General features: G+C 39.1%; 1 protein-coding gene across 1 annotated transcript in view; it reads right to left on the bottom strand.

The window, feature by feature from the left end:
- The window catches only part of Mme (membrane metalloendopeptidase), a 129,147-nt gene extending 104,252 nt beyond the window's left edge, over nucleotides 1-24,895 (bottom strand). Inside the window, exon 1 of the mRNA XM_076574182.1 lies at nucleotides 24,458-24,895. The gene's annotated coding sequence lies outside the window, so the exon portion shown is untranslated. The remainder of the gene's footprint in view (nucleotides 1-24,457) is intronic.
- Nucleotides 24,896-25,155: the final 260 nt, after the last annotated feature.

Here is a 25,155-nt window from a genome sequence, read left to right as displayed (position 1 = left end):
TTAAGGGCCTTCATTAGGTTAACTATGAATTCTGTGAATAGATTTTACTCAGTTTTGTAGTTCATATAACCAGATGAATAATGCAATACATATTCATTCTTTCTCCCTCTCCCTCCATTTCTTCTCCTCGCCTTTATCTGCCTTAACATTCTTATCTGTGAGATTTTTGCCTGATTTTTTCCCAGAAAACAGGAACAAACACCTGTTTACTTTGGATAGTGACACACTTAAGACTCCACAGAAGTTCAGCTTGGTGAACCAAGGAGTTTCTTGGGGTCACTTTACAAGATTATGAGTAGGTGATTGGTTACTTATCAGAGGGTCACTGATTCCAAGCCCACTGAATTGAAAGGTCCACTCCAGCATGGGTGACATCTCACAGCAACTATATCCTTGGATTCCCTGCCCAACTTAGAGGTATCTCCACTGAAAAGTCTCCTGTTTGACAAAAATTGTTTCTAGCTTATCCAACTTTTAATATGGGCATTGCAAATTTTGGAACCTTTGAGGCTTCTTGATTCTTATATAGTTCTTTGGCTTCTGGATACTGGCAATATTCATTAGCTTCCTGAGTCCAGTGAGACCCCCCTCTTCTGGTTGCTAGGGAATACTTCATTTGGAGGGACTAGTTATATAGCAGAGATCCATCCACACTACTTCAGTCTGTTCCTATGTGAGTCTCCTACATTTTGTTTTTCATTTTGGAGTTGAGATATTTGAGCACTTTCCAGTTTGTTAATTCTGGGTACATCACACCTGAATATGTTTCTTCTGGAAACTTACTTAGAAACTGAATTGCATTTGGTCAATAGATGCTGCCATGCAGTTGCTAAGACAAGTGGTCTAATGTATGCTTCTGGTCAATCAGATTTTGGGCCACTTTCATGGTAGGGATGGTTTGGAGGCCTTTTTTAGTGAGTTAATCCCTGAAGTGTTTAGCCCAGTTTTCAACATGATGAATTTTATAGAGGACATAATGAAAGTAAAACAATCTCCTCTAATTATCTATAGCTCATGCAACTATTACTTTTCATGCATGACTTGAAAAATAAGGACTTCACCCTAAAACAAAATGCAAAACAGACTTAAGTAACATGGAAGAAAGACAAGCAGAATGTGGCAAAATTGTTTAGTCATGAATAGGTTTGGATTCACAAAATTACAACAAGACAAAAGAACTGCTAACAACTACAGTAGACATGGGAAAGAAATAAGAAAAGGACTGGAACAATCAATGAGTGGATATGAAAGAGACAGAGATTGAACAATAGACATTTTGTTATCAATAGGGGATGCTAAAGATTGCACAGCAAGAGCTTCAGTACCCAGAAACTTATGTATATGCAAATATATTCAATGACAGAATAGTTTTATAAGAAAGAAAAAATCAGCTCTATATTAAAAGGTCCTCCATGTTCTTGAAAGAATTGATACAGAAACAAAAGATATCCTGAAGAATTTGCTGAAACTTAAGGACAAAAAGTTCTATGAGAAACTAGATATGTAGGAAGGTCATTTCCAACTTCCTCTGTCTATAGGCTTCTGATAGAGAGACTTAGAAAGTATTTATAAGTGAATTATAACAAGCAGATAATGTATCACAATTATGAGATAAAATTAAAACTATAAACAGAGGTAAATATATACTTTAAACACTATATTTGAAAAACACATAAAAATCAGTGCCTACTATTCCAACTTAAGCAAATAGTACAAGAGAAAATCATGTTCAATGTTAGTCTTATTTAATAGTGTTCAAGAAGAACAATGTAAATGTTGAAAGAGAAACAAACAAGAGTCATATGTTGGCTTTTGAATGACCCCACAGATCATGCTGTAGTGTAAATGATGACTCTGTGGTTCCCGAGAGAGGCTACAGCTTGCTGAACTTTCAGAGGGTGGAGCTTATTGGGAAAAAGTGAGGTCACTGGTATATGTCCTTGGAGGGGATGTCTATCAGACTCTGGCCCTTTCCTCTCCCTTTCTGCTTCTTGGTTACAATGAGCTAAGCTCCTTGGCTCCTCTCCGGGGGCTCCCAGCTATCATAGTCTGCCAAACCATTTTCTTTTTTAAGAGGAAAGAAATAGAAAGTAGGGACAAAACTATCAGCATTTACAAGTAAAATGATTGTATCCTTAGAAAATATTTTAAAATCTTTAAAAAGGAAAAATAACCCCTCTGAAACTCAGTAGGGTAAATAGTAGCTAGAACACTGGCTGTGAAGTGAACACGTAACTCCTCCTGGCTATAAGAAACAGTCCCATGCACCAGGGATGGATCTGGATCCAGTAGGCCCCCTTACAAAGATCAAGCTATACAACTGTCTTCCTTATGCAGAGGGCCTAGGCCAGTCCCATGGAGGCTCCACAGCTGTTGGTCTAAAGTTCATGAATTCCCACTAGCTTGGTTTGAATCCATCCCTGGTGCATGAGCTGGCCTTTTGGAGCACATACCTATGGTAGGACACCTTGCATAGCTTTGATGAAGGGGGAGGGGTTTGGACCTGCCTCAACTGAATGTACCAGGCTTTGCTGACTCCCCATGGGAGGCCTTACCTTTTGGAAGAGGAAATGGGGGGTGTTTTGGGGGAGGGAAGGTTGTGGGGGGGCAGGAAGAGGGAAGAGATGGGAATCTGTGGTTGGTATGTAAAATGAATAAAAAATTTCTTAATAAACAAAAGGAAACAGTCTCAGTAGGAAGCAAGTGTATATTGGAGAAAATCGATAGCAGATTGCATTTGTAAAACTTATACAGACAGAGATCCTTACATTTTAAGAATGACATTAACCTTGATAAAGAAAACAGTACCTCTTTCGTGTATAGGGCAGAGCCAACATTGTAAAGCAATCAATTAATGCTTCTTTAGCCACTCTTATTAAAATACTCCAAATCCTTTGTTGGTATAATATTGACACAGTACATTTATAAAAGTAAACATGCAAGTATATCAAGGACAATGTGAAAAAGCAAAGTGGTAAAAGAACACTAGTTTATTGTATAGTAAAATGTTTAATCACACGCAGATACTAAGAGTTTTAGGTCATTAAAAAATATAGATCAGGAGACATGATTAATGGCCCAGTAACTGATGCAAATATGTCTGGTGAATTAGTTCATTATGAAGGCCAGATCAGAGGAAAAAGAACAAAATCAAAAATAATATTGGATAATCTTGCTAACCATTGGAAAAACAAAGTAGATTTCAATCATAATATTAATTTAAAATAACCTCAAAGTATAACAAAGATTTAAAAGTAAAATCATGAAATTACCAGACAAAACATTGTGAATTTATATACGGTTTTGATATAACATGGCTTTATTGGAAGGATACAAAACACCAAAGTTGAAAGTCACATTCAAATGATGTTTTAAAAAGACTAAGAGGCAGGAGAGACGGCTCAGGGGTTAAGAGTGCTTGCTTCTCTTGCAGAGGACCTGGGTTCAGTTTCCAGCATCCACATGGTAGCTCACAAATATCTCTAACTCTAATGTAGGGGTCTAACCTCCTATTCTGAACTGTGAGGCATCAAGCATGCACAGGGTTCTGCTGTGGATATCGTTCTATATAAATAAAACACTGATGGCCAGTGACCAGGCAGGAAGTAGGTGGGACAAGGAAAGAGGAGAATTCTGGGAAGGGGAAGGCTGAGGGGAGACACTGCAGCCACCGCCAGGAAAAAAGCAAAGTTGATAAACTCCTAACAGAAAAGTTAATATAAATAGCCCGAGTGAGAAAATATATTGACTATACTCCATAATTAAATAAAATTGACAAAAGCAAAACCGGTGATCCTTTGTTACTACTATGTCCATACAATTAAAAATCTAGTTTGGAGCTGAAGACATCTCAGTGTAGAAAACTTGTCTACTGTGAGAACCTCTGAGTTCAATACCCTGCACCTCTTTCTCCAGTAAGAAAATTCATTGTTGGGGAGCACATAAAACAAACAAACAAACAAACAAACAAACACATGCATGTTCTACTGGTGGGAAAATAAAATATATAAACTCTCAAAATGTAATTTGTCACCAGATTGTTTCAATATAAAAATTCTCACTGTCCTTGCTATTTAATTCAATTCATGTAATGTGTTATGCAAATGTATATACACTCATGCACTTAGTCGCTAATGAATACATTAAAAAAATATAAATAGCTTATCTTTGGGTCAAAAGACTGGTCATGAGTTAGGAAGAAAGAAATTTTGTTTTCATTGTATATTTTTGTTCTATAAATTCTTTCAATTTTAGGTTTATATCATTTCATACAAAAATAATTAGTAACACATACACTTGTGTGTGCAAATGGATCATGCTGATATTATAGAATCCTATTACCAAAATTCTTAGGAACTACTTGGGTTGTTCTAAAGTTTCATGGCAGGTTGAAAGAGGAGCACTCAGTGCTCAGCCACATTAACTGAGAGAAGATTGAAGCCAGCGTGGCCTTAAGACAGTTAACTCCGCTCTGTTTCCCCAGATCCAATCCCTGCATCTCACCCCCCAGCTCTGCAGCAACACCTGTGGCAGCCTCCTCTGCTCCCTGCTCCACTGCCTGTGGATCCCACAGATCTCCCCCTTCTATCCTCCCTCCCCAGACTCTTTGCTTTGTCACAATCCCCTCAAACAGAAGGCACCTCCTGCTCACATAAGGGCCACTCCTGCCATGAAAGCAAGTAGGCTAGTGTCAGATCTACACCTCTCTTTCTTCCCCAGATCCAATCCCCTCAGTCTCAACCACAGCTCTGTAACAGAAAACCTGATAAAGTCTCCCTTTTCTCTCTGACCCCAGCCACAAAGGATCACAAAGATTTTCTTCCCAAACTTTTCTTGCCCCAACTCATCCCATTATCTTGGCCTCTAACAACAGCAGATATAACCTGGGAACGCACCAGTTGAGCAGGACAGGGAAATAGGTACATAGAAAATTTCCTACCAGGCAGCACACAGCCACCCTTCTCTCCTAAAGTGCAGGGAGGCAGGCCAAGGAACAGAACACTCATCCAATATAGACAAAACCAGATATTAATCACCCAGACCTATAATTGTCTTCCAGGTGCTGAGAAACCATCCTAAAAACACAATCAATAACAACAGCCAGGGCAGTATATTTCCACAGAAACCCAGTAACCCTACCACAGCAGCCATTGATAATTCCAACATAGCTGAATCCCAAGAAATACACCTAAAAACAGTCAGTGTGAAGATGATAGAGGTCTTTACAGAGGAAACAAATAAATCCCTTAAAGAAATCCGGGAAAACACAAACAGTGCAAGGAAATAAATAAAACTGTTTAAGATTTGAAAATGGAAGTAGAATGGGCGAAGAAAACCCAAACTGAGATGATGCTGGGAATGAAAATTTGTGAATTTGAACAGGATCTACAGAATCGGGCTTCACTAATAGAATACAAGAGATGAGCTGCGTGGTGGTGGTGGTGGTGGTGGTGGTGATGGTGGTGGTGGTGGTGCTCACCTTTAATCCCAGCACTTGGGAGGCAGAGCCAGGTGGATCTCTATGAGTTCAAGGCCAACCTGGTCTACAGAGTGAGATCTAGGACAGGCACCAAAACTACACAAGAAATTCTGTCTCTAAAAACATATATATATATACATATATATATATATATATATATACATGAGATGGAAGAAAGAATCTCTGACGTTGAAGATATGATATAAAAAAGTGGATGCGTTAGTCAAAGAAAAAGTTAAATTTAAGAAATTTCCTCACAGATAACATCTAGGACTCTATGAAAAACCACCAAATCTAAGAATAAAAGGAATAGAAGACAGAGAAGAAACCCAGCTCAAAGTCCCAGAAAATATTTCTATCAAAATCATAGAAGAAAAAATTTCTAAACTAAAGAAGGAGATGCCTATAAAGGTAAAAGAAGCATACAGAACACCAAATAGATTGGACTAGAAAAGAAAATCCCCACACTGTGCTCAAAACACTAAAGGTACAGAGCAAAGAAAGAATATTAAAGGCTGCAAGGGAAAAGACAAAGTAACAGATAAATGTAGGCCTATTAGAATTACACTTGACTTCTCAATGGATACTCTAAAGCCAGAAGGTCCTGGAACAATCTCCTGAAGACTCTAGAGACCACAGATGCCAGCCCACACTACTATACCTAGTAAGACTCTCAATAACAATAAATGGAAAAAATAAGATATTCCACAAGGAAACCAAATTTAAGCAATATTTATCTACAAAGTCAGACCTACAGAGGGTACTAGCAGGAAAACTCCAACCTAAGGAAGTTACTTATAACCACAAAAACACAGGAAATAAATAATTCCAGACCCACAACAACAACAAAATAACAGGAATCAACAGTCATTGACCATTGATATCTGTCAATATCAATATCAAGTTGTTTATCTCAACTTGCCAATAAAAAGACACAGGCTGACAGAATGGATGTTAAAATAGGACTCATCCTTTTGCTGTTTCCAAGAAACACACCTCAACATCAAAGATGAACTACCTTAGGGTAAAAGGCTGGAAAAGGATATTTCAAGCAAATGGTCTAAAAAAAAAAAAAAAAAAAAAAAAAAACCTAATTGGTGTAGCCATTTTAATATCTAACAAAAGAGATGGGGAAGGAAACCACATACTCAAAAAAGGGGAAAAAAATCTACCAAGATGACATTTCAATTCTTAACATCTATGCTCCAAACACAAGGGCACCCAAGTTTGTAAAAGAAACACTACTATAACTTAAATCACATACTGACCCTCACACACCGATACTGGGAGACTTCATACCCCAATCTCACCAACAGACAGCTCATTTAGATAAAAACTGAACTGAGAAATGGTATAGCTAACAGATATTATAAACCAAATGGACCTAACAGATGCAGAACATATCACCTGAACACAAAAGAATATACCTTTTCCTGTGCACTTCATAGAACTTTCTCCAAAATTAACCACATACAGAGCATGTCTCAACAGATATAAGAAAATTGAGACAACTCCCTGCATCCTATTAGACTAGCACAGATTAAAGCTGGATAGCAACAACAACAGAAACCTTACAAACTCATGGAAACTGAACAACTCTCTACTGAATGAAAAATGGGTCAAGACAAAAATAAAAAAAAGAAATTAAAAGCTTCCTAAGATACAATGAAAATGAACACAGCATACCCAAACTTATGGGACACAATGAAAGCTGTTCTAAGAGACAAGTTTATAGCACTAAGTGCCTACATAAAAGGAAGAAAGAAAGAAGTAAAGGAAGGAAGAAAGAAGGAAGGAAAGAAGGAAGGAAGGAAGGAAGAAAATCAGAGAGATCTCATACTAGCAACTTAATAGAACACCTGGAAGTTCTAGAACAAAAAGAAGTAATCACACCCTGGAGGAGTAGACTACAAGAAATAATCAAACTCAGGGCTGAAATCAATAAAATAGAAAAAAAAAGAGAACAATACAAAGAATTAATGAAGTGAACAGTTGGTTTCCTGAGAAAATCAGTAAGATCAACAAACCCTTATAGAAATACTAAAAAACACAGGGAGAAGACCAAAATTAAGAAAATCAGAAATAAAAAGGAAGACATAACAACAGACACTGAAGAAATCTGGAGAATCATAAGGACATACTGTAAAAACCTGTACTCTACCAAATTGGAAAAATCTAAATGAAATGAATAATTTACTAGATAGATATCACTTATGAAAGTTAAATCAAGATCAGGTAAATAACTTAAACAGACCTACCACCTGTAGTGAAATATAAGCAGTCATTAAAAGTTTCCCAACCAAAGAAAGCCAAGGGCAAGATGGTTTTAGTGCAGAATTTTAGTGCAGGTTTTAGTGCAGCCCTTCAAAGATGAGTTAACACCAGCACTACTTACATTATTTCACAAAATAGAAGCAGAAGGAACATTGTCTAATTCATTCTATAAGGCCGCAGCTACCCTGATACACAAATCACACAAAGATACAAAAAAGGAAGAAAATTGCAGACTAATTTCCTTTTTGAACATAGATGAAAAAATAATAAAATACTTGCAAACTTAATTGAAGAACACATCAAAAAGAACATTCACCACAATCAAGTTGATTTCATCCCAGAGATGCATGTTTTAATATGCAAAAATCAAGAAATGTAATCCACTACATAAGCAAATTAAAAGAAAAAAGTCATATAATCATCTCCTTAGATGCGGAAAAGGCCTTTGACAAAATCCAACACCACTTCATGATAGAAGTATTGGAGAGATTAAGGATACAAGGGACATAACTAAACACAAAACAGGCAGTTTACAGTAAGCTTATAGCCAATGTCAAATTAAATGGAGAGAAATGCAAAGCAATTCTACTAATACCAGGAACAAGACAATGTTGCCCAATCTCTCCATACCTATTCAATAAAGAACTTGAAGTCTTAGCTAGAGCAATAAGACAACTGAAGGAGATCATGGAGATACAAATTGGAAAGGAAGAAGATGAAATATCTTTATTTGCAGATGATATGATAGTATACATCAGTGACCCTAAAAATTAAACTTGTAAACTCCTATAGCTGATAAACACCTTCAGCAAAGTAGCTGGATGTAAAATTAACCCACAAAAATCAGTAATTCTCTGATATACATATAACAAACACACAGAGAAAGAAATCAGGGAAGCGACACCTTTCAAAATAGCCTCAAATCATAGAAATTAACCTGGGTAGCTCTAACTAAACAATTAGATAACTTTTTAAAATTAAAACTTCAAGTCTTTGAGGAAAGAAATTTAAAAAGATATCAGAAGATGGAAAGATCTCCCATGCTCATGGATCAGTAGGATTAACATAGTAAAAATACCCATCCTTTCAAAAGCATCTACAGATTCAATGCAATCCCCATGAAAATTCCAACTCAGTTCTTTACAGACCTTTAAAGGACAATTCTCAACTTTGTATAGAAACATAAAAAACCCAAACAGCTAAAACAATCCTGAACAATAAAAGAATTGCTAGAGGCCCCACCATTCCCAATCTCAAGTTGTACTGCAGAGCTCTGGTAATACAAACAGCATGGAATTGGCATAAAAACAGACATGATTATCAATGGAATTTACCCAGACATAAGTCCACACACATGAGAAAACCTGATCTTTTATAAAGAAGTCAGAAATACACACTGGAAAAAAAGCATCTTCAGCAAATGGTGCTGGTCAAACTGGATTTCTGCATGTAGAAGAATCCAAAAAGATCCATATTTATCACCCTGCACAAAACCCAACCCCAAATGAAATAATGACCTCAATGTAAAACCAGATACAATGAACCTTATAGAAGAGAAAGTGGTGAATAGCCTTGAATGCATTGGCGAGAAGACTTTTTGAACAGAACACCCATAGCACAGACACTAAAATCAATACTCAATAAATGGGACCTCATGAAACTGAAAAGCTTCTGTCAGGCAAAGGACACTCTATCAGACAAGGCAGCAGCCTCTAGCGTGGAAAAGATCTTTACCAACTTCACATGTGACTAATATCCAAAATATATAAAGAACACAATAAACTAGACATAAAAACTCAAATAATCCAATTTAAAAATGATGAACAGATCTACACAGAGAATTCTCAATAGAAGAATTTCCAATGGCTGAGAAACACTTAAGGAAAAGTTCAACATCCATAGCCATCAGTGGAATGCAAATCAAAACTACTTTGAGATTCCATGTTACACCTGTCAGAATAGCTAAGATCAATAACACAAGTGACAGCTCATGCTGGCAATGGACATTGGGCAAGGGGAAACACACCTCCTTGTTGGTGGTAGTACAAACTTGTGCAGCCATTATGAAAATCAGTATGATGGTTCCTCAGAAAGATGGGGATCCATCTATCTTAACACCCATCTGTATCACTTCTGGGTATATACCCAAAGAATGCTTCATCCTACCAAGGGACACCTGCTCAACCATGTTCATGGTTGCTGTATTCATAATAGCCAGAAACAGGAAACAGCCTAGATGTTCCTTTAGAGAAGAATCAATAAAGAAAATGTGGTACATTTACACAATGGAGTATTACTCAGTTCTTAGAAAAGATGGCATTATGACATTTGCAAGTAAATGGATGGGACTACAAAAAAATTATCCTGAGTGAGGTAACCCAGACCCAGAAATAAAAATGTTATCTATTTGCTTATATCTGGATATTACCCATCAAAGCTACAATCTGTAGACCCATAGAGGTTAGGTATAGGGAAAGAGATTAGAGAGGACATATTTATCTCCCTCAGAGAGGGAAATAGATTTTATGAGTGTACTGGGGTGAGGTGGAGAAATGCGACAATCAAGTGGGGAGAAGGAGTGGACATCAAATTGAGGAAGGGAATGAGGGGAGAGACAGCTATGTGGAAAAAACAAAGACTCCATGAACAAATTCCTCTAGACCCTAAATAAAAATACTCATTAAAAAAAATAATTTCAGAGTTAAATAGAGTTCCTATAAAGTGACAGAATCCATTTTCAAGAAAATTGACAAACTGATTCAGTAAAAGTTTAGGAACATTTAGAGTTTTCACCCCAGACTGTAGACATTATAGTATTGACAATGGTTTTCCTTGGTCACCAGAGTCCCATATTTTCTACAAACCAAGTCAACTGTATAAGACTTGGCTCATTGGTATTTCATACTCTTCTTTCTTCTCATCTAAAGTTCTCTGTCTCCTCTTCCAATTGAACTCCATTTTGTTTTCATTCATACTCCAGGTTGCAGTACTCCTGTTTAGACCAATGTCTCTCAACTTGTGGGTACCAACCCCTTTGGGTGACAAAGGTCCCTTTTACAAGTGTAGCATGTCAGATATCCTTCATATCAGATATTTACATTACGATTCCTAACTGTAATAAAATTACAATTATAAATTAGCAATGAAAATAATTTTATGGTTGGGGCTCATAAGGAACTATATTAATGACTCCCAGCATTACGAAGGTTGAGAACCACTGGCTTAAACAGAAACCCTGGAGTTTTACTGGCTAACAGGGTTACACGGATGGGTGTGCTTTAAATACCCTGCAAGGTGATCTACATCATGCCCTCAAGGAGCAAAGTAACAGAAACCTGTCTTGGTTGCCCTTTCTTATCAGTTTTATTTATATTTATGAAAAAAGTCTTCTTTGAAATATTACTTTTATTTTACAGATTTTTTAATGATCTAAACCAGCTTTGCATTATAATAAATGCAATACATCCTTATTTATTTATTTATTTATTTATTTATTTATTTATTTATTTATTTATTTATTTTGGTTTTTTCGAGACAGGGTTTCTCTGTGTAGCTTTGCGCCTTTCCTGGAGCTCACTTGGTAGCCCAGGCTGGCCTCGAACTCACAGAGATCCGCCTGGCTCTGCCTCCCGAGTGCTGGGATTAAAGACATGTGCCACCAACGCCCGGCCCTCGTTTTATTTTAATAAGGATATTTACTATGCCTGTTTCTCCATGCTGACCCTCCTGACTCCCATCCCACTCTTAATTCCACAAATTCTACTTTGATGACCGATTAAGTGGAACTGGGTGGTATTTTTATGTCTGTGATTCATTATTAATTTTACCATCACTACAATGCTTTTTAAAAATATGTATAATTTTATATATCATTTTTTTCACCGTTTTAAAAGCTGCACACATGTAAATTACAGGAATTACAGGGATGCTTGTTCTTATCATGAAGTAATATTTTTCCCAGAAATATTTAAAGTCTGGGCACATGTTTGACCACTACCATTTGATGAAAGTTGCTACTGGCATCGAACAAATGAAGTCCAGAAAGGGTGGACACACACAACAAACCTTTAGAACAAATAAAGGTCAATGCTAAAGTAAAACAAAACAAAGCAGAATCTTGCATTACGTTGGTGGACTTCCCCTGCCCAATGCAGAGCCTACACAGACTGAACCTTCCAGGTATGTTGCCGGTGTGGCCTGAGAGGAACCCCACAGTGCTCACCCTTCTTGATCTAATAGTGATTGTTGTTTCCTTCTGTTTGCTCTAGCTTCTTCTCAGTGTGACAGGGTTTGTGGTTTCCAGTCTCATGAAGGACGTGGTTTTACATCATAAAATAATGTGTTTGTTAGTGATACCTTGAAACACGACACCATGTGCATTTCCTTTTGTACTTACAAGTGCTTTTAAAAAAGTTTTTCAAAACCATTGAAGAGAAAAGTGCACATGTGATGCCCCCTTCCCTCCAAATACTTCATTGTGAACATTTTCATTCCATTTATTTATTTTGTGGAGTGTGGGGGGTTGTGTGCACAGCAGGGGAACCTGTGGAACGCACTTTACTCCTTTCAACCTTTGCATGCCCTAGATTTCAAAGAAAGCATTTCTTTAAATGGCCACTATAAAATTATCTAAGTCAAAAAGTTATTTTTGATATAATACTTTAATGGCCATATCTTATAGACATTCCTGGGGCCAATTAAAAAAAAATTAAAGTTCTCTCTTACCAGCTAATAATGCTACCGGAATGAGAATGGCCACTTAGGAAATGAGAGGTACTCATTCTATGTCGTCCGACAGAACCTCATCTGGAATTCATGAGCCTTGTCTCAATCAGGTCCTTATGGCTACCAGCAGAGAATTCTGTGTTTTTCTAATCTATTTAATTCATTCTCTTTTAGTTCACACCTTTTACATTTTACTTATGCCTTCACAACTTCCTTGCCTCGCCCCACTTTGAGCTGATGGGCTCTTTTTTTCCCCCCACATAGAAAACAGAAGCCACCAACTGTCATACCACCTGGTACACCTATTCCTATTCCCTGCTCTATTGTTCTCTCAGAAATGGGATAATTTTCTTTCCTTTCTGTCGTGATTATTTTATTTGTGCTCTAACAAATAAAGCTTGCTTGGGGATCTGAGAGAAAAGCTACTATATTAACTATAGAGATCAGGCAGTGGTAGCGCATGCCTTTTAATCCTAGCCCTTGGGAGGCAGAGAGTCATCCGGATCTCTGTGAGTTCAAGGTCACACTGGGAACAGAGTCAGGCATGGCGGTACATGTCTTTAATCCCAGCACTAGTTAACCATAGAGGTCTGGAGGTCTGGACAGACAGACAGGAAGTGATATAGCTGGGTGGAAAGAGGAAGTGATGTAGCTGGGCAGAGAGAGGAAGTAAGATGGCAGGGCACAGAAAGGTATGTAGGCATCAGTATACAGGAAGTAGATTTCTCTTTCAGCTGAAGATTTCCTAGCAGTAAGAACTAGTGGCTTGCTGCTCTGCTTCTCGGATCTCTCAGCTTTCACTCTAGTATTTGGCTGTGGGTTTTTTGTTTTGTTTTGTTTTTCATTAATAAGACCATTTAGCAATTTGTATTACTCCTTTCACTTGACTCTTCTTTTTGGCATTGGTTTCAGCCCTGTCTTCAATGGCACTCTTAAGAATGTGATTCCTGTGGTATTGTGTATGGTTAAAGTGAAGTGAATAGAGTACATTTTTATGAATCACAGGGCTTATTTCCATACAGAAAGATAGCAGTGGGAACCCATACGTGCCTAGATAAGTAGCAAGAACAAGTCTCACAGGGAATACAGCCAAGTGGTAGATGGGGTGTGTTATCCATTAAGTTCTAATTTCATTTAGTTCTCTAAAGACATGATTTGACTGACACAGAGCAGATCTGAGACAACGGGCAAAGTTCTTGGAAGTGTTCAAGCAGCTCTTCTGGGTATTGACTAGCAAGACTCCAGGAACGAGTTCAAAGGCTGTCAGAGTGTCCCTGCCACATAGCTATAAAATGTGGACTAGATATGAGATTTAGAGTTCAGTACTTTAGGCAAATACCTCATACACGAGACCTGAGAAGGTGTTATTTAACATTCTTGTGGAAAGGGGGTTATAGCCCATGTTCTCATATGGCAAAGTACATGTGTTTGGAACTATGTGAAAGCTACAAGTGTGAGTTTTCTTCTTTCTTCCTCTCCATCACTCATAGTCTTTCTTCAGTAGATCATCTGATTGATTTATTTAACAAACCTGAATTTATGTCCCTATCCCCCATCCTCAACTACTGCCCATTGCCCCAACGGGCACGTGTGTACCAGCCCCCTGCCCCCACGCATGCACACAAAATACATGCACGCACGCACGCACGCACGCACGCACGCGCAGTTGTCTTTACTCACCAGCTCTCTTTCTTCTCATCCTATGAACTCATCCCAAGCTGAACTAAGCTGAACTTTCCCCATATCTCTACCAAAGCTGGTCTTTTTTTTTTTTTTTCTTAAATCAAGGTCTTAAGTGAACTGTGCGATCCAATCCAAGGCCGGTTTTCCAAGACTGCCTGCACATGCATGACCTTTCAGAAGTATCGATCACAATTTTCCTTTCCCTCTTTGGAACAAGTTCTTCCTATGGTTTTATGTCTTTCTCCTGCTTTTCCTGTCTTATCCACTACTTTCTTACATTCTCCTTTGTTGGCCCCATCTCACTGTTTTTGCTTCTCAACACTAGAGTTGTCCTGGGCACATGCCCTGACATCTTCTCACCGCTCCATGATCTTTAATGGTTTGAACACCATGTGTCCTTGATGCTCATCAGCAGCACAGCAGAGTATAAACAAGGAAGCTCTGGAGCCAGACTGCTGGCTTTGGATCTAGTCTACACCATTTATCAGCCCCTTAAATATGGAGAGGCTGCTCAGTTTCCTCCTCTATGGAATGAGGACATTATTGTACCTACTTACTAATTTTGTAAGAATGTATATTAATCAGATTTAATTCAAAACATAAATTATTTCAAATCTAGAACACAAACAACTTAATATATTTAAATATTAAAGAGCCAAGGCTTGTTCAGAGGGTGAGAGTGCCTGCTGGACCAGCAGGAGGACCTGAATTTGAATCCTTAGCACCCGTGTAAAAAGTGAGTTGTGGCCTTGTGCCCACTTATAACCCTATAACTGTGTATGTGTGTGTTTGGGGGTGGTGGGGGAATGGGGGATGGAAACAGAAGAAATACTGTGGCTTGTTGGCTGCCAGCCTAACTCCAGGTTCAGTAAGAGACCCTTTCTCAAAGGAGTAAGTGGAAAGTCATGGACCAGGACACCGATGGCTTCCTCTGGCCTCCTCAGTGCACCATGAATGTGCAGCACCAGCACACACACATGTGCATAAACCACACACATACCACATACAATCAGACAGACAGGCACAAGCATTCGATCACAGGCAAAAGGGCTGAGAAGCCACCAAGGAATGGTGAGAAATCTCAGATATCAGTAGCAACAACCTTCTTCTAGTGTTTGGAAAGATAAATCAAGAACTGCCGCCATTAGCACACAAGCTGGTGTGGGGCTGGCCCCACACAGATCAGCTCTGCACAGTGGAGTCCAGAAACAAGCCATCTTCACTATGGTCAGTTGAAGGTTGTAAAGGTATCAAGATAATTCAATGTAGCAATTTTCTAGAACCTTGAGATAGAAACATTTTTTTTTTGTTTGTTTTTTTCCAGACAGGGTTTCTCTGTGTAGCTTTGCGCCTTTCCTGGAACTCACTTGGTAGCCCAGGCTGGCCTTGAACTCACAGAGATCCGTCTGGCTCTGCCTCCCGAGTGCTGGGATTAAAGGTGTGCGCCACCACCGCCTGGCTGAAACATTTTTTTTGGAAATAAAAAATTAAAACAAGAAGTTCAATAAATGAACCTTTAAGAAAATTAAAAATTAAAGTTTTGGTCCTCAGTTCTGACTTTCAAAAGAGAAGGCAAGGCACAGACTGGGAGACAGTAATTGTTCTGCCTCTATGTGTCTAGGTAGTACTATCCAGGCTATAGAAAGCTCTCACAACTCAGCAATTGGTGAGTAAGCAACATACATCAAATATACAAAAGAAATCAAATGCTGATGTACATACAGGAGAAATCATGAAAACATTGCTCTTAGTTTAAGTCAGTCCAAGAGATTTCCATCTATGTGACCACATTTAAACTGAGGTTATGAGAGAAACATCAGCGAAAGGACAGAGCAGACCCATTGTCTGAGGTCTGTGGCACCTGGGAGTTTGACTAGGACAAAGAAAACTTCAGAGGTTTGTTAAAAAAAATTCTGTGTCTGGGGTTGCTGAGATGGCTCAGCAGGCAAAGGCACTTGCTGCCCAGCCTGCTGACCTGAGTGCAGTCCCCAGGGTTCACATGGTGGAAGGAGAGAAATGACTCTACAAGTTTTTTCCTGGCCTCAACATGCCTGCCGTGACGTTGAAGCTATTGAGTGAGAGAGTATGTACATACACACACACACACACACAAACACACACACACACACACACACACACACACACACACACACACACACACACACACAGACACTTTTAAAAATCCTAAAAACATTCTGTATCTTGATTGCAATCGGAGTTTCACAAACATATGCATCTGTTAAAACTTCACAAACCTGACACTAGTTAGATGAACATTTTGTTTCTAAAGTTGACTTATTGGACTTGGTTGATTTATTAAGTGATGAATTTCCTAAATGAAGTTCATTCTAATGATTAAGAAGAACCTAGCATGTCAATGATGAATTTGTTTTTCCTAAAATGGCTGCTCTATAACCCTGCCCATCTTAACACATGAAAAATATATGTTCCTAAATGCTTAGTCCATGAACAGTGACATCTTCGTGGCCCCCACCCTTTCTCAGAGACCTCACCTCTCCTCTATCATCATCACCTCCAAATATGCCCTGAATGTGATGGGTTCCCATCTCCACCACAACTAATGTGGTCTATGCTGCCATCTCTTATGATGATCACCATAGCATTCTCTGTAGTCTGTAAACCTCGGCCCATCACTTTGGTGTACAGGTTTCCACAGTCCTCGGAACTCTTGACTGATGACTTTCTGCTTCACAAGGAAGGATAGCACTGCTCAATGTCCTACGAGACAGAATCCTCACTGGCTGCTCTGCCCTCTCTTCGTTATTTCTGACGGTCTTAGTTAGGGTTTGGATTGCTGTGAAGAGACACTATGATCACAGCAACTCTTACTAAGGAAACAATTAATTGGGGCTGGTTTACAGTTCCAGAGGTTTGATCCATTGTTGTCATGGCTGGGAGCACAGCCTGTGTGCTGGAGAAGGAGCTGAGAGTCCTACACCTTGATCTGCAGGTAGCAGCAGAAGGAAACTCTGTGCTACACTGGGCATAGCTAGAGCACATGACACACCCAAGCCTGCTCTCACAGTGACACGTGTTCTCTAAAAAGGCCACACTTGCTAAGAGCATCACTCTCCAGGGCCAAGCACTCCAACACCAGCGTCTATGGGGGGCATTCCCAGTCCAACCACCACACTGGCACTCTCTCCGATGATATGGCCCACTAGGTAGGGGCATGAAACCCCTTGCTGTCCCCCAGTCATCCTGAGGGCTCTCCTTTGTTGAGGTCTTGCTCCTCCACAAGAGCCTGCCCCTTCATCACACCATTTAGGCTCTCGTCAAATGTTACCTTCATGGGAGCTTTCCTTTCCTGACTGTTTCTATATGAAAGGCCTTAATAGTAATGATAATTTCTCTTTGCTTTATATTTATTCTCAGCCCTTAGAATATCCACATACGCAAAATTTTTAAATATATTTTTTTTCCTCACATAGAGTATAAGTGTTGGTGATTTGTTTCCTGTTATGTGTCCAAGCTCCTGACATAATGTAGTCAATAAATATCTTTTTCACTTAAACATAGCATGTGATTTATAACTTCTGTTTATATGTGCTATATATAAGTACTACATGTACATATAAACCATATATAAATTATATTGTTATAATTAGTAGAAGGACACAATTAACCTGAATGCTCAAAAATAGATGAAAAAAAAAAAGAGTAAATTTACACAATGGAATACTATTGTTTTTTTTTTTTTAAAAAAAGGACGGTTTTGTCATTTGGAACAACACAGATGAATCCAGAGACATATTAATCAAAATAATTCAGACAGAGAAAGATTTATACTTTATGATGTCACTGGCATGCTGCATGATTTGAGTCTGAAGTAGTCTCCACAGACTCATGTCCCGAAGAAGGTAAGGCCTAGCTGGAGGAAGAATGACCCTGCCAGCATGCCTTTGAAGGTTCTTCCTGGCTGCTGGTCCCTGTCTGACCCCATTCATCATTCTGTTTCCTGTGTGCTTTGCCCTACCTCAGCCTTTCTCCCATGATGCTTTGCCTCACTATGCACAGTGCAGAGAAGCAACAGAGACAAGCAAGCCTGGAAGAAAAGGAGGGCTTAAAATACATCTTTGCTCCTTTAAAATCGTTGTTCTTGGATATCTGTCTCAGCTATAAAAATCTGACTAACACTTGTGTGGAATCTCAAAAAGTTGAACTCATAGAAACAGAGAGAAATGTTGGTTATCAGAGGCTAGGGTGAGTGGGAGGTTGGGAAAACGCTGACCAAAGGACTTTATTTCAGTTAGAAGACATTCAGGGCTAACATAACCATGGTGACTATTGTTCACACTTGAAAACTGCATGGCAATGGATTTTAAGTGTTCTCATCACATAAACAGTGTTTGGATAATAGATAAGTAAAATAGCTTGACTTAAGTGCCTGTGTCAAAATATACATGGTTTTTATTTGTAGATTAAAATAGTATATATAAACAACCAATGAATATATATTGAATGGGTGAATGCATAAATGCAAAGCTTTACTAGGAAGAAACTAAAAGTAGCACACACACAGGTACATTTTGCAATTTCTTCCTGTTTGGTATGGAAATTTGATTCTTTATCATGATTCCCTGGAACAGTCCTTGTGTCTCAGTTGTTTTCCAAGGACTCCCTGAATGTCAGTAAGTGCATGGTGTAAGGGACAGCCCCTTTCTTCCCTCATCTACAGTAGATGTAAATCATCTGCCGTGCTCTCTCCCAGCCCACCTTGCTCTTCTGTTCCACCCAGAACTCCAGGCAGCCACGACTAATTGAGTGGACTTAGCAGGGAACCTGAAACCTGTTCATTATCCTGGATGTAAATGTAAATGTTCTTTGGTTATTGTTTGAGGCTTAATTTCCAAAACTGACCAACAGACATGGGCCCATGGGGTAAGACAGACATCCCATGCTCTTTAAAGCTTGTCCAGCTTTGTTAGGAAGGGGCAAAGAAGGCACAGTGTGCCAACTAAAGCCAGCGACATGTTTTATTAAAACCACAGGGGGGCGGTTTAAAAATGAAACCCTCCGTTCTCCCTCATATGTATTTTATAAACCCCCAACTTAATTGGGCCATATTCCTTCTTAGAATCCTGAGGTCTAATCAATCACAGATCTCAGAGGCACAAAGCACACTACAAATTGTTTGCTTCTTTCTTAGTAATGAGAGCCTTTTGTGAGCCGAGCTCTGCACCTCTTCTAAAGTGAGGCTGACAGTGCCAGACAGGGACACGTTCCTTCCAATTTCTTGCTGAATTCATAACTAGAGTCCATAGTGCTAATGAGGTCTTTGGGCAAATGTGAGATGTTTATTATTGCCACTTGGGCAGGGAAAGTGTAACTGTAGTGGAAAATAAATCTTAGAAATCTTAGATGACCAGTGAGGAGTCTGCCATGTGTCTGGACTCAAGAATTTCCTGGTGATAAGCTTCTTTGATGATGAGGGAATTCACCAACCCGAATTCTCTTTCTGATTTCTGGTTACAGTGCTAGGCATGGGGATGGTTTCTAGTTTAACCTCTCTGCCAAGAACTGGCCTTCAAGACTTGAATCTTGCCATCGAGTAAGAAGAAAGTTGAGCTTCTTGGGAAAGATTTTTCCTTATTCAGATTTAATATATCTGCAGTCTGGGACTGGAAGGTAATAGGCATATTTGTTATGTACATTAATTGAGGTAGTACCCTCATGTGGAGTCTTCGGGTATCTTAGTATTAAGAAATGTCTCCTATTATAGCTGTAATTAAATTCCATGTCACCTCAAGTTGACTCTGGCACAAGGGAGAAAGTTAATGGGCTATCCATTAACATTTTAATTAGTCTTTTGGTGGTTGCTGACCCCCGATGGAATAATTTGTTAGATGGAACAAGAGTGCATCTGTTCATTGTCCACTGTGTTTGCCCTGGTCTTTTTGAAGGATTCTCAACAGCTCCACAGTTATACTTTCTGATTCGTTTAATCTTCTACTGAAGCCTTGAAGAATTGACAGACTGTTTCAGCACCCAGCAGGAAACAATGCTCAATTGACAAATGTTGTCTCAGAACATTAAATTGTCATTTGTTTGGATTGTTAAACTTAAAAAAAAAATCTTAAAAGTTTACATTCCCACATATCTGAGTTTTAGTTTTACTTAAATTTGTATAGATAGTGTGATCTATTACAATTTCATTATAGTGAAGTTTGTTACATAATTATACCATTGTTCCGAGTGGACAAAAAGGTTGTGAAGAATATGATTTGCAAGTGAGGAAAAACAACACAATAGATTTTAACCTTAAAGATGGTTAGGAGGGTGAGCGAAGGGGCTCAGTGGAAGGTGCTCACACCAAGCTTCAAGACCCCAGTGATCCTTGAGGACCCACATGGTGGGAGGAAGGGGTGAGTGAACTCCTGCAGCTGCTGTCCTCTGGCCTCCACGTGCATGTCAAGGCACATGCGTGTTCCGTCAATAAACAAAAACAGCATTTAAAAGCAGTGGCTCGATTGTCCATTCTAACATCACTAATGTATTAAGGGCTTCAGTGTATTTCCTTGTCATATTTATAATGGTATGCTAATACATAATACAGAGTTAACATCATCTTAAATCATTTCACTTTAGCCTGGAATTTTGAATCTGCGTTCTTGAGACAGTCAGAACTCACTTATAATAATTACTCCTTTAGCTTTCCAAAATAGGGCTCTGAGAAATCATTTCATGCCCCGGTGGTCGGTCTCTTTGTCTCTGAAAGTGGCTAGCCTTCTTTTGAGGATGAAATCGTATGCCGCCTGGCTAGTGCCACAGATGGCACTCACTGTCTTTGTTCCCTGCTGCTCAGCCTGCCCGCACTGTTCTTGCCACCCCTCATCTTTTTACGGCTGTTTCCTTCCATTATCCAGTTCTCATCTCACCATGGAGGTGCCCACCCTTCTAAAGAGATGAGCAACCCTCATCAATCAGTATCCTACATTAGCACATTTCCCAGTCTTCTTAGCTAGTATTCCTGGACACAGCTACCTGTTTTACCTTTTCACTGTTGGTGTTTTTCCTGCTTTATATTTTTGGAATGGAAGATTCCAGAGACTGACCTTGGACGGTATCAAATGAATGACTGGATGGTGGACCTCTCTTTTTTTTAGCTGCATTCATTGACATCTCATGAGGAAGGAAAAATAATCTCTCCAGGTAGGCATTTGCTTGCACAAATATAGTTATAGAAATCATTAATAGTAACAGATAAATTCTAAGGAGGCAGAGAGGTGCATCTCTTTTGTATGCTGTTAAAAAAGAATATATATATATATATATATATATATATATATATATCCAAGATAAAAATTTTTATGTAGTCACTCATCAACCTCTTTGAGTACTCACTAACTCACTATATGCTAAGAATTGGGCTACCAGTTGAAGCTAAGATGTAAAAAAATAGAGTTCATCTGTTTTAAAGCCTGCCTGATTGCATCAGCACAGAAAGACATTTATATATTTACTCTGTTGCTGTCAAGCCAGCTATAACCTTAATGGCTATTAAAAGGCTGCATAAGTTCAGGATTCTGTGGAGGTAAGCCTAAGGCAGAGAACTTGATGGTGGTGATATTAGAGTTCAGCCATAAAGATCGAATGGAGGCTTTCAGACTGGAGAAAGAATGGCTTGCAGGGAAGGCAAGTCATGAGAACAGAGCCCAGACGTCCTGGTACTCTGTGTTGTGAAAGGATAGGTAGTAGGCAGAATCACCAAGATACTTCAAGGCTAAACAAGAATGGGAGAAGTCAAGGCTGGCAAGGTAAACTCAACCATAAAGACCTGTAAATGTCTAGTCCCGGTCTCAGGGCTTTGGCTGTAGGTAGCTGGGAGTATAAATAGGTCCTCTCTGTAGTGTAGGAAGGCTTTCTTCATGACTGTGTAGGAGAGAGGAGAGACACAAGAAGCCTTAAGAGAGGAACACAGCAATCCAGCAAGAAACCAGGAAGCTCTAAGGAGACTTCTGTAGTTTTTATAAAGGAGGAGATGTGTTTGGAGGAAATTAAGTCGGGGTAGAACTGCCTACTCAAAAGGTGATTCTGGAAACGACTAAGAACATTTATTCTTAGGATTGGAAGGAGAGGACCAAGACTTCAGTTTGGGTGATGCTGAGCTTGTAAAACATCCAGACTGATGAATCCTTTGTGTGTGTATTTGTGTGTGGGTGTGTGTATGTGTCTGTCTGTCTGTGTGTTTGTGTATCTGTGTGTGTGTTTACCCACACACGTGTATGAATAGGTGCTCAAGTGGAGGTCAAAGGGAAACTTGGAGGCATTGGTTCTCCCCTTTACCATGTGAGTCCCAGGGATTGAATTCAGGTGGTCAAGCTTGCCAGCAATCCCCTTTATGTGCTGAGCTATCTCGCTGGCCCAGGCTGGTAAATCTTCTGGTGCTTTAATCTTTGAAACAATGCTGTTAAAATTATAATTATTATCCTAATGCTTGTGCAGTGGGTCTATTATAAATCTTTGTTGCTTGAAGCTCTGCACAAAAATGAGATAAGAAATATCAACAATGGGCCCTGGAAATCCGTGCTTCCCTAAATTAAGCACTGAAAATCCCATCTAGATACCGAGATAACTAGATTAGGTCATCTAATCTTAAGAGGTTCATTCTTCATAAAGATGTGACTCAGCCTTGATCTTTTAGGGCCAATGTTAACAAAGTAATTTGATATTCAAATAATAATCACTTATTAATTGCTGATTGTGGCCAGACAATGGGATGAGCTCTTTCTAATGAATTAACTATTTAGCCCTCACTTTATGAAATAGGTACTGTTGTTATAGGTCTGTTGTCCAAATCACCTAGTCACTCCTGGATTAAGATCAGACATAAGACATATCACCTGGCTCTAGAATTTATTCATTACTTTTTATATTCTCTCTCTCTCTCTCTCTCTCTCTCTCTCTCTCTCTCTCTCCCTCTCTCCCTCTCTCCCTCTCTCCCTCTCTCCCTCTCTCCCTCTCTCCCTCTCTCCCTCTCTCCCTCTCTCCCTCTCCCTCTCTTTTTCCCTCCCTCCCTCCCTCCATTCTCTTCCCTCTCTATCCCTGGGGGTTTGAACCCAGGGCCTTGCACATACTAGGTGACCACACTTCTTAACTAAGCCCCAGACTCAATGCCAAGTACCTGACACCCATTATTATTTTATACAAAAATTTGATACTCTTGAAATTTTCAAGGAGTCTTAATTTTCATACAAAGTTTCACTAGTTCTCCAGAATTTAATTGTTGTATTCTCTGTTGTCTCTGGGTTGTTTAGAACAAACAACCCAGAATGTTGGCATGGTAGCATACTCCTGTAATCACTGCACTTGTGAGGCTGAGTAAGAAGGAACACAAGTTCAAGGTCAGCTGGGGCCCTATAGTAAGATTCTGGGGGTATAGAGTGGGATAGGAAGAGAAAAGAAGAAAATCAAATTACAAGCCCATTAAAGTTTATCTTTGACCATCATGAAGTCACAGTTGGCCTAGGAGATACATCACATGACCTTTCCATGGCATATGGTAGTGATGGTGGGTTCCACACTGAGTAATATTTTTACTTTGTGGAAGATATGTGTCACTGATACTCTGCTCCATCTCTCAAAAAACTGAATTGTTCAAATATGTGGAGACAGCTATCATGGTCAGTAGATCTACTTTCTGCCAGCTGAAAAAAAATCCCACTTTTCTGGCTGCTTCTCACATTTCATGGTTGTGAGTTGCTTAATGGTCTCTCCTGTGCTTTCACAGATATCTGTTGCAATTCCCCTCAATTTCCCACAATAATAACTTTACCACAAATATGACCATTTTATCCATCATTATATATAATTATATATGATGTTATAACATTCTCTGTACTTACAGAATATATACATACCAATGTGTACCTTTGTAAGAAATATATCCCTTTGACAAATATTCCTTATTCTATGTTATGGCCAAATTCCTAAATTGATTAACCAAAACTACTGTCAGGGTAATACCAACAAAATAGTCACATATCAACAATATGTGTAATACTATAACAGAGAAAAGTAAAATACTATTTATGCATGTAAGTGAATTCAATGATATTTATACATTGTTTACAACTTATTGTTTTCTTCTTAGATGTTTAACCTTAGTTATTCTTGTAAAAACAACATAAATCATTACACATGCAAAATTAAATGTGAAAGTGGGTGAGGGAATGGATGAAAACCACCAGTTCTAGTACCAAAGATCAGATTCTCAGACTTCAAGCAAATTTAAGCAGTGAATGATATTTTTACAAATGAAACTGTACTACTTACAGTCAAAAGTTGGTGTACTATGAGCATCCCCAAACTCAGGCACTGTAAATGCATGACAGCTTTTCCCAGCAGCAAGTCACAAATCCATCCCAGTACACCTCTGACCAGTGTAGACAGAAGTTCCTGTTGAACAAGGGAATCCCACTCCTCAACCTCAAGAGATGACAATCAACAGCCAGCATTCATTCCTGGTGAGGGGGCTACACCACTGTTCCAAGGCAGAAACCCACAGGCTTTTGTATCACAGCCACATTCCACATAGCTCCGACTCTGGTCTTCTGAGTCCTGGCTCCAAGAATGCCTCTGTGTTCTTATTTCAGTGAGTTCTGAAGTTGTAAATTCCATGCCCGGCATTTTCACTCCCACGAAGAAAGGGCTGTCATGTCTTTGGAGGAGATGTTTTTACTTTGTTGGGACTCCCTGTCCCTGCCTGTCCTCCAGGCTATCTTGATGCTAAGGTCATTTATATATTTCCTTGAAGACCAATGTGTTCCTTTCTTTGCCTTAGCTCCAGTCTGTTCTGGCTGGTTGCTGAGAGAGGGCACAGATATTTCACATTCAGGATCCTGCCTTCTCTGTCAGCACTCCCCAACAAATTTCTCTCAAAAGTTTTCCAGTATAATGTACTGTACAGCCATTGCTTCAACTTATTATACTTTTTGAAGATTTTTAAACAAATATTATCCATAAATTCAAAA

This window comes from Peromyscus maniculatus, chromosome 6, assembly GCF_049852395.1.
Source record: "Peromyscus maniculatus bairdii isolate BWxNUB_F1_BW_parent chromosome 6, HU_Pman_BW_mat_3.1, whole genome shotgun sequence".
Taxonomy (NCBI): domain Eukaryota; kingdom Metazoa; phylum Chordata; class Mammalia; order Rodentia; family Cricetidae; genus Peromyscus; species Peromyscus maniculatus.
The sequence above is the reverse complement of the archived record's forward strand: the minus strand, read 5'-3'. Positions and strand labels throughout refer to the sequence as shown.